The sequence below is a fragment of the Symphalangus syndactylus genome, chromosome 1, assembly GCF_028878055.3.
Source record: "Symphalangus syndactylus isolate Jambi chromosome 1, NHGRI_mSymSyn1-v2.1_pri, whole genome shotgun sequence".
NCBI lineage: Eukaryota > Metazoa > Chordata > Mammalia > Primates > Hylobatidae > Symphalangus > Symphalangus syndactylus.
The window spans coordinates 134,625,752-134,644,505 of record NC_072423.2 but is presented as its reverse complement, the minus strand read 5'-3'; the positions used below and the strand labels follow the sequence as shown (position 1 = coordinate 134,644,505).

The 18,754-nt window shown below is 38.5% G+C and overlaps 1 long non-coding RNA gene across 2 annotated transcripts in view; it reads right to left on the bottom strand.

The window, feature by feature from the left end:
* LOC134736336 (uncharacterized) overlaps positions 1 to 15,517 on the bottom strand; it is a 55,303-nt gene extending 39,786 nt beyond the window's left edge. The window contains exons 1-2 of one of the 2 annotated variants that reach the window (XR_010120291.1): positions 15,377 to 15,517; positions 12,438 to 12,625 (exon numbers count right to left, since the gene is read on the bottom strand). This is a non-coding gene — a long non-coding RNA (uncharacterized lncRNA). The remainder of the gene's footprint in view (positions 1 to 12,437; positions 12,626 to 15,376) is intronic. The other variant, XR_010120289.1, reaches the window with a different exon arrangement.
* Positions 15,518 to 18,754: the final 3,237 nt, after the last annotated feature.

The window sequence follows — 18,754 nt, the reverse complement described above, 5'->3', positions numbered from 1 at the left end:
AAAGTCTTTTGTATAAAATGGTATAATATTTGCATCTACCTACACACATCTTCTTATATACTTTAAACCATGTCTAGGTTATTTGTAATGCCTAAGACAGTATAAATGCTATGTAAATAGTTGTTATAACATATTTTTAAATTTTTTATTGTTGTATTGTAAGTTTTTACTTTTTCGAATATTTTCTATCCATGTGTGGTTGAATCTGAAGATGCGGAACCTATAAATACAGAGAGCTGACTTTATACATACCTAAAAGTTAGGACTTTCAATGGCTTCTGCTTTTCATAGGGCTAAGATAGTGTTCATAATGTCTTTGCCAACCAGTTGTTTACCAGACCAGCAGTTCTAACACATTCCAATCACTTTGATTTGTTCATTTTCACTAGTTTTGAAGGATAATTAAAATAAAGCCAGGCTCTATTTAAGTAGAACTGTTGCATTGGGATTACAGCTATGCAAGGCAATTCTTATGCCATTTTGCTTTTTGTTGTTGTTGTTAATGAGGATGACTGTTGGGGTGCCAGGAAGCGTTACAGGAATGATTAAATCTCTACATTTGGCCATTTGTGAACTGAAGTGATTTACCTGGGCATGTAATTGCCTTTTCACTTAACTTATAATTTCTAGGAAGAAATGAGAGAGAGGGAAGAGAATATTAGAGTCAACAGGAATTACACTGAATTTTTGGCTGTGTCTACTCTGCTATTTAGTGGAGTATTATTGCACTGATTACCTGAAGCATTAATATTTTCAGATCTGGGTCAGTTTGGGTTCTTTGAGAAGTGAGCCTGAATTCTGAGTACAAGAGGTTTATTGGGAGTAAATGATAAAAATGGAGGAAACCAGATAGTGCAGGGAGATCTTCAGATGACGTGCAGACCTAACAATGATTCAGTCAGGGCTCAACCCAATGGGGAGGTCTACAGCAAAGATTTTCCATAAGAGAAGCCCTGTTTCAGGTGGAAACAGCTAGGCCCTAGACAGCTACTGTGGTCAGTCAGTGGCTGGAAGGGCTACAGGAAGAGCAAGTCCTCAGCTTAAGATCCTATCGGCTCCGTAGCTGAATGCTGTCAGCTGACTTTGTACCTTACAGCTGAATGTACGTTCTTTCTTGAAGGATTGTCCAAGCAGCACACTTCCGTCGCTGCCACAGTCTCAGGTATATCTTTCAGCCTCTGCTCTTTCCTACACTGGGGCAACTGGACCTTGCAGACTTAGGTAGAGATGTCATACAGGAATATGGAGGGTAAGAAATAGTCAAGGCTTGGCTTTGAGTCCTAAAATAGACTTTTGATATGCATGGCTGTGACCAATGTTTGAGATAAAAGTTGTTATATTTATAAAAAGCCTATATCATAGTCAATGAAATGTAGAATAGGAGAATTTTGTGACCGGAGAAAGGTATTGTCCCCTTCTAGAGGAGGAGGAATTGTTCTTGCACGTCTTGGTAATTTTTCCATAAAGAAGAAACACTTTCTTTTCTAATTTGCACTATTTTCTTGTATATTAGCAGGGGCTCTGCCAATACACTGCTTTCTGCTGGGAGTCTGAGAAAATCACAAGGACTTAGAAGTCTTTCCATCCAGTCAAGGTACAGATGAGTAGAGAATGTCAGGTGGATTATTTATGATTGTGGGCCTGAAGGATCCTCATCAGGTCTTATACAATCCAGCACAGGTGCTGGGAGGTGTAGAAAATCTCCTCCTAAAGTTGAAAGCAGTGCTGAGGTTGTACTAGAGCCAGAAGACCTGGAGAGACCTTAGAGTAGAAAAAGGAGCTTTTCTAGAGAAGTAAGGAACTGAGAGCCAAAGAGCATATGAGAGTTAGTGTATGGCAAGTGGATAAGTAATGTTGACTTAGAGTTCATTTTTCCCTAATGAGTACCTATGGGACTCAATGACAGCTCTGGGGAGAAATGGGAAGGATCTTAAATTGATGGAAAAAACTCACGTATGTCAAATTACCTAAATTCACTGAGGTTAAATATATGCCATTCTGAAACATATGGGACCCAAGTATTAATAGTTGAGTGGGAGAAAAATGACAATATTTACATTTGTTTTCACAGCTTAGTTTTTGACTTGAAAAATTAGAACCTCCTGCACATTAATAAATAACTGAGGTTCCAGGTTGAAGTGAATTGCTTAAGGTATTAGAAATAGTTATATGAAAGTGCAGGACTTGGACTCAGACTTTCTGACACCAACCACAGTATCTTTAACATACAGCATCCTGCTTTCTCTCTGCAATCTGTTTGGAAAGCCAGCTAGCGCTGTGCAGTGTTTGGCACACAGCAGGTGCTAGATAAATGCATATTAGTGAATGTTAATTGACTCATTTACTGCATCCATGAAGGTTGAATTAGCTGCACACACAAGGCTGAGAGGATTTAGTCCCATGCTTTAATAAGCAAACCATGAAAAGCTAAAGTGCCTTAGAAGAAGGGAGAGGCAGTTGAAACTGGGATTTTAAACGATTGGAACAACTGATCTGTTTACACACATGATGCCAGGATCTCACTAGTGAATATTATAGAAGCGTTTCCACAGCCAAAGTACTGTGCACAGACCTAGCACCCTGCAATGACAGCTAGAGCTGAATTTACACCTTTTTTTCAGGAGCATACCACCTACCATTTATTCCAGACAGCAGGCCTCTCAGTCCTGTGAGGCTCTTTCAGCATTCTATCTGTTTCTGCCCCCTTATGTCTACCCCACCACCATGAAGTCTGGGAGCAGACCGACTTATTTTATATTTCAAAAGCAAAGGATTTAACGTTCTTACATTGATTCACAAAGTAAATTTCACTTTAATATGCACACGCACATACACACTCAAAGCAAAATATGCATTTGCTGACAGATTTCTTTTTTAAATTAAAAAAAAATGTGTTTTTTTTTAGAGATGGGATCTCACTATGTTTCCAAGACTGGACTCAAACTCTTGAGTTTATGTGATCCTCCTGCCTCAGCCTGTCAAGTAGCTGGGATGACAGCACACACCACCATGCCTGGATTGCTGACAGATTTCTTAATTTGTAGATCCATTGTAAGAGCAAAAAAAAAAGTAGTGTTTAAAATGAGGTAAAACCAGAAAAAATCCAAATGTCCGTCAACAGGGGAATAGATAAAGAAACAGGTGCATTTATATGTGGAATAGTACTCAGTAATATGAAAGAACAAACCACTGACACCTACAACAGCGTGAATGAGACTCAAAAACATTATGCTGAGCAAAAGAAGCCAAGAACGCAAACACAAAACACTACACTTATATAAAGTTGTGGGACAGGCAAAAGAAATGTTTGGTTAAAAATAATAGAAAATTGGTTGCCTCTAGAGTGACAGTTGCCTAGAAAAGGGTGCAAGGTAACTTTCCAGAATGATAGAATTATACATTTAGGATCTGTGAATTTTACTCTATGTTAATTATGCCTCAAAACCAATAAATACATTGAATTTAAAAAGTAAAATTCTCAAAAGAGGCTAGAGAAATGGCTGCAAATGATGTTAAGAGATGGCCACGTGGTGATTTCCATTAGCTGCATTGTCTCCAAGATGATATCTACTTTCTTTGGCAATACTAGACTCCATTAATAGAAGTGCTGGATGGTTTTATAGTGGACAGAGATTAGGTAACATAACTCTTTGAATAATTTGTCACTGGCTCTATGGAGAATATTTTAAGTCATTTTTTAAATAAAAAAATCTCATTGTATATTTTATGTGACAGGGAATACCAGTTTAGAGCAGGTATATGTCATAAAATCAATTAAACATTTAAAAAATAATTCACCCATCCTCTTATTAAAGAAACTCGGGGTCAAAGATTTCAATCTGAAGTGGTGATATTTTAGCCTTGAATGAAATCCTGGTTTTTATTTATGACTTTGCATATGATAGTACTTACTCAGTAGTTGTTATAAGGATCAAATCAAGTGTCATGTATAATAGCACCTTGTAAATAATAAAGCACTACATAAATGTACACCACCTAAATTAATGTGGAAACAACAACAATCAAACTTTTTTTTTTTTTTTTTTTTTGACATGGAATCTCCCTCTATTGCCCAGGCTGGAGTGCAGTGGTGCAATCTCGGCTCACTGCAACCTCCACCTCCTGGGTTCAAGTGATTCTCCTGCCTCAGCCTTCCTAATTGGTGGGACTACAGACGTGAACCACCACGCCCGGCTAGTTTTTTTCTATTTGTAATAGAGAAGGGGTTTCACCATATTGGCCAGGCTGGTCTCGAATTCTTGACCTCATGATCCACCTGCCTCAACCTCCCAAAGTGCTGGGATTACAGGCATGAGCCACCGTGCCTGGCCAACAATCAGACTTTTTACCTTTAAGTTAGAATAATGCTAGGGATACCATAGGAATAACACATTAAGGAGACATACTATTCTCCTACAGTGATTCTGACCATTTTCATGTAAAAATTGTGACATATTTACATTTGGCTAGGTATATATTATATTTATTCACCCTCACCTAACACTCCAGTACATTTCCATTCACCCTAATCTTTAGTAATGATCTACAAAAAAATTAGCCAATTATGGTATACACCTTCATTTAAACACTATTTTGACAAGCACCAGGTACTTAGTGTGGGGTTGGTATAGGGGTACAGCATGAAGGGGAAGGATACGTTGGCTTTTTTTCTTCTTTTTTTTGAGACAGAGTTTTGCTCTTGTTGTCCAGACTGGAGTGCAGTGGCGTGATGTTGACTCACCACAACCTCCGCCTCCTGGGTTCAAGAGATTCTCCTGCCTCATCCTCCTGAGTAGCTGGGATTACAGGCATGTGCCACCACACCCAGCTAATTTTGTATTTTTAGTAGAGATGGGGTTTCTTCATGTTGGTCAGTCTGGTCTTGAACTCCCGACCTCAAGTTATCCGCCCACCTTGGCCTCCCAAAGTACTGGGATTACAGGCGTGAGCCACCGTGCCCAGCCTTATGTTGGCTTTTCTAAATCACTATCTCAGCGCCTTTCAATATAAAGTACTTAGATTTTTCATTTTTGCTGTGTCCACTCATTTGTTTTCTTCCTCCAATTATTTTATGATGGTTGCCTTTGCTGAAAGTATTTTACTTCAGCTTCACAAAAAAGAAGTATCAGGTAAGTAGAATTTGGCACCATCTGCTTGGAACTTAGTTATGATGTATTGGTGCCTTTTTCTAGATGATAAAAATTTGGAAATGCTAAGTGCACATTGAAAGCAATATTGTAGTAATTTAATGCACAGGTGTCTAAGGCACTGCTGGCAAGATGGACAAGATAATTTAAATGCTGAATGTAACTGCCTCGGGCTTTAGGAAATTAAAGAAACCCAGTGAGAGAAGAAGTTTTTCGTTGTAATCCCTATGAATTATCTCAGAATATATTTAGTGCACATTATTTGTTAAGTAGATCTAGGATTTTAGAATTAATTGGACAGATTTTTGTAATGCCCATGAAAGCTTAGAGGCTGTCCTCATAAAATATTGTTCAAAGTAAAATGCTGCAGAAAAGTATGACCAATAATTTGGCAATAAGGTGAAAAGCAGTTTGCTAAAGTGTTTTCAAGTATGGATTCTGGAATTTGACAGACCTCTCTTCAGATATTTATTCTATCACTTCCTTGGTATGTGATCTATAATTAACTACATTCTCTTAAGCTTCAAGCTTTAGTTTCTTTATCTATAAAATGGGCATATTAGTGGTAACTATTTCAGTTATTGATTGTTGTGAAACGAAGCACCCCCCAAATTTATTTATTTATTTTTTAACCTTTTTTTTTTTTTTTTTTTGAGATGGAGTCTTGCTCTGTCACCCAGGCTGGAGTGCAATGGCACAATCTCGCCTCACTGCAAGCTCCGCCTCCTGGGTTCAGGCCATTCTCCTGCCTCAGCCTCCCGAGTAGCTGGGACTACAGGTGCCTGCAACCACACCTGGCTAATTTTTTGTATTTTTAGTAGAGATGGGGTTTCACCATGTTAGCCAGGATGGTCTCCATCTCCTGACCTTGTGATCTGCCTGCCTTGGCCTCCCAAAGTTCTGGGATTACAGGTGTGAGCCACCGTGCCCGGCCTATTTTTTATCCTTTAAGCTCAGGGGTACATGGTTAGGTAAATTTGTGTCACGGAGGTTTGTTGTACAGATTATTTTGCCACCCAGGTATTAAGCCTAGTACCCATTTGTTATTTTTCCTGTCTTATCCCTCCTCCCACCCTCCACCCTCCACCCTCTGGTAGTCCCTAGTGTCTGTTGTTCCCCTCTATATGTCCATGTGTTCTTATCATTTGGCTGTCACTTATATGTGAGAACATGCAGTATTTGGTTTTCTGTTCCTGCATTAGTTTACTAAGGATAATGGCCTCTAGCTCCATCTACATTCCTGCAAAGGACAAAATCTCATTCTTTGTAATGGCTGCATAGTATTTCATTTGGACTTTGGTCCAAGATGGCCAAATAAGAACAGCTCCAGTCTACAGCTCCCAGTGTGAGCGATGCAGAAGACTGGTGATTTCTGCATTTCCAACTGAGGTACCAGGTTCATCTCACTGGGGAGCATCGGACAGTGGGTGCAGGACAGTGGGTGCAGTGCCCCGAGTGTGAGCCGAAGCAGGGCGAGGCATCGCCTTGCCCAGGAAGTGCAAGGGGTCAGGGAATTCCCTTTCATAGCCAAGCAAAGCTGTGACAGATGGCACCTGGAAAATTGGGTCACTCCCACCCTAATACTGAGCTTTTCCAATGGTCTTAGCAAATGGCACACCAGGAGATTATATCCCGCGCCTGGCTTGGAGGGTCCCATGCCCATAGAGCCTCACTCATTGCTAGCACAGCAGTCTGAGATCAAACTGCAAGGTGGCAGTGAGGCTGGGGGAGGGGCACCCGCCATTTCTGCGGCTTGAGTGGGTAAACAAAGCAGCTGGGAAGCTAGAACTGGGTGGAGCCCACCACAGCTCAAGGAGGCCTGCCTGCCTCTGTAGACTCCTCCTCTGGGGGCAGGGCGTAGCCGAACAAAAGGCAGCAGAAACCTCTGCAGACTTAAATGTCCCTGTCTGACAGCTTTGAAGAGAGTAGTCGTTCTCCCAGCATGGAGTTTGAGATCTGAGAACGGACAGACTGCCTCCTCAAGTGGGTCCCTGACCCCCGAGTAGGCTATCTGGGAGGCACCCCCCAGTAGGGGCAGAGTGACACCCCAAAATTTAAAATGACAATTGACAACATAATTATTTGGGCTGAGTTGGTTTTATTTTTTTTCTTCATGAGGTGTCAGCTTGGGTGCTAGAAAGACAGGTCATTTGGAATCTCAATGCAGACTTAGAGCTGGAAACTGGAGGCCCTTGGTTCTTCTCCACATGGCTGCTTGGACTACCTTGCTGTTTGGCATCTGAGTTCCTTAATGAAATACTCCAAGAGTAAACAGTCCAAGAAGGAGAAAGTGGAAGCTTTCAGGCCAGTTAAGAGTAGGCCCAGAATTGGTAGCACCATTTCCACCATATTCTGTTCACTGATTGTGAAGATTAATGAAATAAAATTTAAGTACTTTACGCAGACCCTAGTTCATAATAAACCTTTATTCAGGTTTTGCTAATGTTGATATTACACCAGTATACAGTTATAACTAAGATTACAGGAAATGGTGTCAGGGCAGCTGGATTAAGACTTAAGAAAATGAAACATATGTAGGCACTATAAATGGAGAGTCTTTAAAGGTCATCTGGTCAACCTAACTCACTTTATAATTCTATAAAAGCAGTCTCAAAGAGGGGCAGGACTTACTCAAGGTCACACAGTTTATGGAAGAGTTGAAACTTAGGCTCCTACCTAGACCATTGTTTTTTAGAGTGGACAAGTTTCTTCCTTTCTCAGGGGCTTCAGTGCCACCGTCTGTAAAATGGAGATAGCAATAGTACTTCTCTTAAAGTGGTGTTATTAGGATTTCATGAGTTGATACATGTAAAGTACTTGTTACTGTGTTTTAAAAGTATGTTCAATAACTGATAACACTTCTACAGCAATTCTTCTAATATTATTATTTTCATAGTTATCATTAACTCCATACTGTTATAGGAGCTGCTTGAGTACATCTTGGTTGGATTGATGTTATTCTGGATTTTGAGTCCAAGTTTTATTTCACACAATATCCCCCCAGAATAGGAGTCTGGCATTAATTAAAGATGAAATTAATTTTACTACACTCAGCACCCTTGCCAGCTCTGTATCCTTTCTTTTCTACTTGTGAAGAGGCCACAAGCTATTCAGTGCACCGAAGGTCTGCCAATTCGTAGTGAAGCTGGTTTGAGTATTTCCTGCAACCATGAGAGAAACCATCCCTGTGACCGTAAACATTATTTTTATACTAACGATCTTTATGTTAGTAGATGCAGTCTGGAATTAAATATTCAACTGCTTATTTAACACCACTCTTTAGATGTCTAAAAGTCATCTCAAACACCAAAATTGAACTCCTGATTTTTCCACTGAAACTGATTCAACTTTCCCCATTACAGTTGATGACAACTTTGTCTTTCCATTTGTTCAGGCTAAAAGGTTAGAGGCCCAAAAACCTTTATATTTGACTCCTCTCTTTCTCTCACACTCTGTCCAGTATTTTAAAGACCTGTTGCCTCTCTCTCCAAAATATACTCAGAATCTAAAGAATTCTCAGTACCTTCACAGATACCACCCTGGCCTAACCCATTATCATTATCTCTCGGCATGGTTTCTGTGATAGCTTCCCAGTTAGTCTCCTGTTTTCCACCTTGCTTTACCCAAAACTTACTCTCAGCATGGTAGCTGTAGAGATCCTTCTAAAATTTAAGTCAGATCTTTTCACTACACTACTCCTGAAATTGCCTTTTTCCTTCTCCCTGTTTTGCCAATTCCTCTTTTAAGACTCTTCCTCTCATTGCTCACCTTTTTACAGCCACACCACCTCCCTTGCTGCTCAGCAAACACAACAGGGATAGTCCAACCTTGGTCCCTTTGCTTACTTGATCTTCCAGTTAGGACATTCTTCTACCAAATATCTACTTAGGTAACTTACTAGATTTCTTTCTTTTAGTCTGTGCTTGAAACTCATTTTCAACCAGGCACAGTGGCTCACACCTGTAATCCCAGCACTTTGGGAGGCCGAGGCAGGTGGATCACCTGAGGTCAGGAGTACAAGACTAACCTGGCCAACCTGGTGAAACCCCATCTCTACTAAAAAATACAAAAATTAGCCAGGTGTGGTGGCGAGCACCTGTAATCCCAGCTACTTGGAAAGCTGAGGCGAGAGAATTGCTTGAACCTGGGAGGCGGAGGTTACAGTGAGCCAAGATTGCACCATTGCACTCCAGCCTGGGTGGCAGAGCAAGACTCCATCTCAAAAACAAAAAACAACAACAACAAAAAAAGAAACTCACTTTCTCAGTGCCACCTGTCTTGATCATTCTCTTTGTAATGCATTCTGTTTCTACTATTTCTACCCTACTGTTCTCCACACTTCTCATCCCCCTTTTCTACTCTATTTATTTTTTGTTTTGCCATAGCACATATCACCAGGCAACATACTGTATAATTTACTAATTTATTATGTTTATTTTTTGTCCTTCTACATTGGAATATAAACTTCATGAGGTAAAATTTATTTACTCTGTTTATTTACAAATATATATTCCAAGTGCCTAGAAGAGTGCCTAGAGGAGGTATTTGCCTAATAAATATTTGTGGATGAAGGAACAAGTTTTAGAGTTTAACTAAAATGAATTGCCATCAAACCAGGAAAGCTGTCTCTAAAGGTTGTAATGCCTCTTATCTCATCCACTCATGTGGCTTCCATACAAGTTCTACATAATTACTTCTCCAACAATTCTTCCATTTCTTTTTTCTTTCTCTCTCTCTCTTTCTTCCATACTCCAACTTTAATATATAGCTCCCTACAAAATATTTCCATGTGGATAACCCAAAAACATATGAAATTTAACATGTTGAAACTTGGATTCTTAATCTACTGTATTCTCTTCCTTCTCTTCTGTGCACTATCTTGGCTAATGACATCACCATCCATTGAATCATTTAATTCAAAAGCCATTGATGTAGAATGTTATTAATCATATTGAGGCCTCAGAGTTATTAGAGTTAGTCACAAACACAAAAGCAAAATAACACTATTTTTTGGTCACTGTTTCAAATAAAAAGCGGACAAGTACTGTATTTAACCATGGCTGCTGAGACGATGCAAGATGAAGAACTAAAATTGTATGCAAAGGTATAATTTTAGTGATGGGCCATAAAATCTCATTTAGGTAAGGAATAAATTGAGTACATGGGGGTATTGTACAGTAAAAAGAGGTTTAATAAGTAGATTAAAAGTTAAAGTTGGTGGAGTTGAATAATTGTCAGAATCAAGATACCAAAGTTAGGGAGCTGGAAATATAGGCAAGGTTTTGAAATTTTGATTTTGGAAATGGTACATCTATTAGTAATAAGATGTAAGTTATTACTTACATTATATATTAATGTTATTACTAAATTATTTCCAAGTTATAAACATGGAAAATGAGTGGGAGCAGTATCATGGAAAACAAGAAAATTGGAGGTGAGGATGAAAAAAATGAAGAGGCTAGAACACTGAATATGCTGTATTTGGGGTTATTGATTTCATTAAGGAGATGACAGACATACTAGCAGAGAGGAAGATAGTAAGCAGGATGCCATTTTTCAGTGGCTCTGAGGAAGTGACTGGGATGCAGTGGATAGCTTTAGACTTCCATAGACCGAGAGTTCACCCAAATTCCTTAAATCTGGTCTCTTCCCAAGATGTATTTATTGATTTTCCTCTAAAATCAGTTCATTTTTCTCCATCTTTTCTGCTGCTCTCTTAGTTCACATTCATGTAATTTCAAACTCAGTTTATTACAATAGCCTCTTAATTGTTTTTTAAACCTCTGTGAATCCCAAACAGATTTTTTTTAATATGAGAAAATTTGTTAAACTAATAAATGAATAAATAGCATTTTTCTTAGTTGGTGATAATATAATATAGCCAACACTACTTATTGCCTCTCTAGAATGCATTACCATCTTGTTTTTGCTTAATAGCAAAATCTTTTTATTTTTTTCAGGTATCTGCCCTACATTCATGTGCTTACAGGAAAACTAAAACCATTTCCTTTGCAAAGAATGCCAGATTGGGTCATGGACAGTGTTTCTTAAAAAGGATCTCTTGACATTTTAGGTGGTACTATTCTTCCTTGTGCAGGGGTGTCCATGCATTGCTAAATATTTAGAAGCCCAGATATGTTCTGTGAAATATTGATAGAGTATCCAGAAAATGTGGCAAGAAAAATGCCTCATAGTATTATTGTCTAATTATGAACCATGAGTCCAAGTATGCAGAGAAGATACGGGATCCAATACTGACTATTAAGAAGTAAAGAAAATCGTATTGGGAAACACCTATGAAAAGTTTATTCATATTGTCTGGAAGACCACAGTAAGACTCGCCCTTTTTCTCTGGAGTATGTCAGGTCCATGTTGATCACCTTGACTGCTATCTTGCTACCATCCTGGAAACGAAACCATCCTCAAGCATGTTGAACTGGAAGAATGCCAAAACCCTGAGTCTTTGAATTGCTAAATCAAATGACTCCGAGGTTCATACTATCTTGGGATTTCCTTTTGTATCAGATAACAAAATTTTTCACATTTACACTAGTTTCAGTAGGGATTTCCATTACTTATAGCTCAAAGCACCCTAAGTAATCCATATAATATACTTGGTCCTTAAACTTACCTGAATAAAAGGGAAATTTTAAACCAGATAGCTTATTATTGTTGAAAGGTAAAACCAAATTTGTATTACAAGGTATTTCTCTCTCTTTCTCCTCCTAATCCATTCAGATAATTGATTTAAAGGCAGAGAAAAAAAACATTTGGAAAAAATAACAGGCAGCTTTGTTGCTTGAACCAAATATATATTGATTTCTTTGCTAGAGGAAATGAGAAATAAACTTCTGTCTCCTACAGCCTATTGGTAGAATCAGTCCTTTGCTATTTCTAGATTGATCCATTATCTTCATTATCTTTCCCCCTCTTTTTTTCTTTAAATGAAAAGAGGCTGCTTTTGGGGAGCAGCTGGATACAAGGACCAACCAATCTATCAATTTCAACTTTTTAGTGGACACAATGGAATAAGTCAAAAGGACTTTTTGGTTATCACAAGAAAAAAAATTCCAGAGAAGTTCTCTGCATCCATAAGCAGAAGAAAGGAGGCTCCAACCAAACTTTAGGGCCAATTTCACAGTTCAGGTGTGTCCTTGACTCACTAGCTACAGGTAGGAACAATGCAGAGCAGAAAACCAGAGAGAAAAGTAAAGAGGGAAACTTGGCTGAAAGTAAGGAACTTTTACAAGGTCAGGTCCTTTTTTCTGAGTGATTCAAGGTGTAACTTACTTGAAAGCACTGATGATAAAGTTAACACATTGTTTCAGAGCTTATGCAGAAATAGAAACTGCATCTCTTTGATGTATTCCTTTTGGACAAGCCTTCATCTAGTAGATCACAGTGGAGGAGAGTTTTAGTTCTCCCAGTCTTGATTCTGTCCCTTGAATAGGTTAGGAAATAGGGCTATAAACTTCCTCCTGGAACATGTAAATAAGAGATAAATCTACATTCCTTTGAAGACTGTTTGGATATTCATCAGGCATTCCTGAAATGTAGTCACTCTATTTAAACAGCTCTTAGATAGTTGAAATTGCCTGCCAGTAAAAGGAGGAAGTGGGAGGACAGAAAGAAGCTGGCTTGGATTACAGGGATGAGGGTTTTAGGGATGCTTGAGGTTTAAAACTGTCCTCCAAGAGTCTTGACTGTAATCATTCTTCTTCTATCCTTTCAGGCAGTTTCCCAGTGAGCACACTCTACTTTTATGCAGTGACATCTCCCCGTTTCTAGCAAGCTCTACTGGTAACAGAAATAAACCACGTAATATTCCACTACCGTGATTTAATAGGCCTCTTAGCTTTTCTCAGCTTGCTTCAATATTCATCTGAATAAAACTTAAGTTTTCTATGTTTTTTTTTAAATGATATATTATCTCTTTCCATTTTTCAAAGGATTAAAACTGTTGTCTCTGGTAAAAACTTGTGGTGGATATTTGTCTTTTTCTTTTCTCTCTCTTTCTCTTTTTCTTTCTCTCTTTGCTCTCTCTTTTCTCCTTCTGACTTCCCAGCAACTCCTCCTTCTTTCTGTTACTGGAAGGTTTCAGAGCCCACTTGTTACTGTAGAAACCTAAAATTGGAGAACCTAGTTTCCTATTCACTCTTTTAGGAAGGACTCAGACATGTGACATAAGCTTAACAATCAGGTAAACTTGAACCCAGAGATAGTTACAAAAAGGATGGTAGAGGAGAATCCCTTCTGTTGTTGGTCCATTGGTATCCTTTCCTGGTGTGCGCTGCCAGCAGCAGCAGGCTGTGTCTCCTCCCGCCAGCAGGAGGTGCTGTGCAAGGTGAGGCATCCAGTATTGGACTGTAGTTGTTGCCATGCTCACAGGACTGGTTCTGTGGGACGGTTTGACTTATGAACATACTGCCTAACTTACCCTATTTCTGCCTGTTTTCTGAATCCTATTCTAAGGCTGCTGTGCTCAGGTATATATATGTGGCCATTTTCGACATCTTTTAATATATACCTCATGATTCATCAAAGTTAATGTTTTCATTGCCTCCTGAATTCATTTTCGAAGTAAATCCATTCCTAGTTCACTATCAGGTGAAGAAACTTTAAATCAGTGGTAATCAACTAGGGATGATTTTATTCCAAGGGGGACATTTGGAAATCTCTGGAGATAATATTGGTTGTGTTTTTCACAGCAGAGAGGGTGGTACTGGCATATAGTGGGGAGCACAAGACAGACCCCCACAACAAAGAAATATCTACCGTATGCTTTATTTTGCTGAGGGTGAGAAACCCTGTTTTAAAGACAGACAGCTGCAAGCTTCTGTTGGTGGCCTGATTATTTACAGTCGTGTGATCTTGAGCAAGAAATTTAACCTCTATATGCAGTATCCACATTTGTAAAGTAAGGGTCATGTTTTTTAGAATCAATTGAAGATGTATAGAACATGTCATGCCAGTGCATAGCAGATGTACAATGAGTGTTGGGTTGCTTTCTCCCTTCCCGTCTTTCCTTCTTGGTCTTTTCCTATTATACAGAAATGAGTTTGGAAGTTATTTTAAACTCTCTTGTCACCAAGATTCTTCTCTCTATTTTAATCTTGCCATCTTTTGTAATTCAGCTTCACTTTCTCAAGTATCCCCAGGAGAAATTTCTTTTATTAGATCCCTATGAACCATCAAGCAGTACATATAGTACATAACTTTGTTTTTAATTTCACTATCAATTTTATGTGTGTACATCTCCCACTTAAAGCAAAATTTCCTTGAGAGCAGGGCTCACATCTTATGACATCATAGGGTTGAACACTACACAATTGTGCATGGTAGGTGTTAAATGGTTGCTGATATATCTGTTGAATAAAATAATTCGTTGGCTAACCCCAAGTGTAGATATGACGATTCAACTATGCAATTGTTCTGGCAAAGGGCAACACTTTTGAAGGTATTTCCTGTATCTCACCACTTCTCTTCCACTTCACACTTCATTCTGGCAAATCCTGCTTTGCAAATACCATTTTATTGCTCGTTGTTTTGGTAATTAACCTAAGAAGCAAGACAAATTTAGGAAATGGAGTTGCTCCTTCTTGCCTCCCTTTCTGCAAAGCCAGGTCACTGTCTGTCCAGATATATATATGATACATATAATATGCTCATTTTAACAATGGTTTCCTATTGTTTTATGCAAAGTGCTGATTATAATGGGAATGGTTTTAGGCTAGAGAAAGGAGGGTGGATGATACCATTGTCAATTTGTATCATGCATGGATGGCTGTTGGTTGGGCTCCAAGTGAATTGTAACTACAGTCGAGTTTACCTGATTATTTCTATTGCTTCCTCCACTGTTTGGTTCCAATCTGTAACTCAAGTTCCCCTGATTTGCCTCTTAAATATAAAGTTACCAGTTGTATGTCTCTCTCTCACTCTATTTCTGTCATCTATCTTTAAAATCCCTCAATGGCGTTTCACATTTTAGCAGGGGCCGGGAAAGTGGGGATAAAGTTAAATTTCCTATCTGGTCTTCCCAAACTGCTTTTGGATTATCTATCCAACCCCATTTATAGCAACTTACCATTTCAGAACTTTTCCCTCTAGAAACAGTTATTTTTATATTATGCTTCCTTCATACACAACATACACATGTGCAGACACACACACACACACATGCTGTTACACAATCAGTGCTTTGCTCATGCCATTTCTTCCTACTTGAATACCTTTTCTTCTCTTCTGTGCTCAACTTCTCCCTGCTCATTCATATGCCATTTGCTCTATAACCGTCTCTACCATAGGCTTAACTAAGCACCCTGCTTTAGTGCTTCTGCTACTGAAATTAATTTTTTCCCTGGTGCTGAAACTAATTATTATAGAATCTGTCTTCCCTTCTAGACTGTGATGTCATAGAAGGCTCTAAATTCACCAGTGACCAGGGAAAAACAGTTTGTTGCATAAAACTGAACATGCAGTGAAAACCAGGAGTCTGTTAGCTGCATGTTTTTTTTTTTTTTTTTTTTTTTTTTGTGGTATGATGGTTGCCTAACTTTAAGTGGGAAAATATTATCTGTTATCAATGACCTGTTGGAGTACAGTGTAGAAGAAATCTGATGCCATGATTGGTTGGTGATGTCTGCCTATGGGCAGAAGTGCAAGTAGCAGATTTGTGAATGGACCCTCTAAATATCAGGTTTTTAGACCCAAGCCTCTGAAAACTGTATACACTTGGGTTAAAATACCATCTTCAAACCCTCTTTCTTTTCTTTTGTAAGTGGTTTATCAGCTATCACTGTTGTGACATACATGTAGAAGTGGTATTAATGGGCACTTTGTTTTTTGCAGTCGAAGGCATCATGTTTTGTTTTTCTGGCCTGGAATCCTGTTAAAATCAAGGAGCAGGTTCTGAATGCTTATTCTCAGAAGCTTATGGGGAAACATCAGAGAGCTTACTTTGTGTTTTAAGACTAAGCATTTGGAACTACAGAATGACCCTGAACCTCGGGTCCTTGAGTCCCCACAACAGACCAGGGAAGAAAATGGGGCAGTTTTTTTGTGTGGGTGTGTGGGTCTGTGACTACCTTTGTTGTCCTTTCCCTGCAAAATCTTAAAAGAGGCAAGCCTCTACCTCTATCTCCCCACTGTTCAGATGTACTTAATTAGACTAATTTATCAGGAGACAGATAACTAGAGCAACAAGTTATGCTTTATCTAGTATGACAAGAGATGGCTATTTTCATGTCTTTTTTTAAATTTTCAAGAAAATTGATATAAACTAGTATGCTATGTTCCAAATTTCTAACTCCAATGACAGAAATAAAGGAACAGAATGACTCAAGTCTATTACTGCTATGTTCATATGTAATATTCAAAGCTATGAGAAGGGAAACAGCTTCAACCTAAAAAGGCCAGACCCTGGCCAATGAATGTTTTTTACACCTAAGGAACAGTGCATTCAGAAATGGAAGACATGAGCAAATGAAAAGATTCATGTATCAGTCATGTGTAGGAGCACTACAAGGCAGGGGATGTAAAGAGAAATGAAGCAATCTCCGAACTTATACACTTATATTTTAATGGAGGAGTCAAGATATGTACATAATTAATTGTAAAGCAGACTAGAGTGTGTATTATACTAGCAGTGCAGGTAAAATGCTGAGAGAGCACAGTGAATGAATACTGACTTCAGGAGTCAGTATCTATATAATCTTCAATAGGAGAAGGAGGAGAGAAATTGGATTCTGGATTGAATAAATATCTGAGCAGAGGTATAGGGGATTTTAGATGAGTTCTCAGACTACTTTCCATGTACTAAGTACTTTGCTAGGTCCTAGAAATAAAGGGATATGAGTAAAATATAGTTCCTGGCACTAAGGGAGAATATTTAGGCTAGTTTGGGTGAAATATTGACATAAAGGATAAGTAGTTAAAAGATAGAGTATAATTAGATAATTAAAAGATTTGAATGAAAACAAAGGAGTTGAGTTTACTTGATTTACTTGATTCTTTGCTTATTAAAGGCTTTGGGGAATGGAAGTGACATGATATTTTTTCCTTTTTCCTTTTTTTTCTTTTTACTTTTTTTTTTTTTTTTTTTTTTTTGACGCAGAATACCACTCTGTCACCCACGCTGGAGTGCAGGGGTGCAATCAAGGCTCACTACAGTCTCAACCTCCTGGCCTCAAATGATCTGCTCATGTCAGCCTTTCAGGTACCTGGGACCACAGGTATGCACAACCATACCCAGCTAATTTTTTATTTTTAAATTTTTTGTGGAGATGAGGTCTTTCTATCTTACCCTGGCTGATCTCAAACACTTGGGCTCAGGCAGTCCTTCTACTTGAGCCTCCCAAAGTGTTGGGATTGCAGTCATGATCCACCATGCCCAGCCATAATATTTTTATTTGTTTTAATTGCGTGTTATCTCTAATGTTACTTGAAACTCTTTAATGAAAGCTATTTAATTATTTAAAAAGTATACTGAAGTATCATTAATTTGGATTCTATTTTTTTCATAATTCCAACAGGTTTGTATTAAAATTTGCTTTTGCATTTTCTGTGAGGAAAGGATTTGATTTTCTAAATGACAAATAGCATAATTGAGATTCCTGGAGGAATATTTTCATTTCAAACTTGTTTTAAGCGCTTAAAACATTTGTTTGCATGTCCATGGTATATTTGCTCATGGTTAGAACTTCATTAATGCTGAGTTAGTTAAAGATTAATATAATTAATGATACAGCCTGGCTCTGTGTCCCCACCCAAATCTCATTCCAAATGTAATTTCCAGTGTTGGAGGAGGAGCGTGGTGTGAGGTTATTGAATCATGGGGGTGGACTTCCCCCTTGCTATTCTTGTAATAGAGTTCTCACGGGATCTGGTTGTTTGAAAGTGTGTGGCGCCTTCTCCCTTCTCTCCCTCTCCTGCCAGCCAGGAGATGTGCCGGCCTCTCCTTCACCTTCTGCCATGATGGTAAGTTTCCTGAGACTTCCACAGAAGCAGAAGACTGTATAGCCCACAGAACCAGGAGCTGATTAAGCCTCTTTTTTTTTTTAAAGTAAATTATACAATCTCAGATACATTTTTAGAGCAGTGTGAGAATGGACTAATTAATTAATATATCCTATAATCTAGGTTGTAAGTTATTTGATATCATCATTTCAGAAAAAAACTAATTGGATTGGTGAGTGTTTTAACTTTTATATTATCTTTTGAGATAGAACTATTTTGGGAATATAAGTCTAGTTTGAAGCTAGGGCTCTAAAATAATCTTATTATTTCACGGGAAAGCCCACATACCTACCACCTATATGACTTCTTCAATAGTAGTAAAAAGCCTGCCAACCAGAAAAAGCCTAGAACCAGATGGATTCACAGCCAAATTTTACCAGTGGTACAAAGAAGATCTGATACCATTCCCACTGAAACTATTCAAAAAAATTGAGGAGGAGGGACTCCTGTCTAATTCATTCTATGAGGCCAGCATCATCTTAATACCAAAACCTGGGAAACACAACAAAAAAGAAAACTTCAGCCCAATAGCCTTGATGAACAAAGAGATGCAAAAATCTTCAACAAAATACTAGCAAACCAAATCCAGAAGC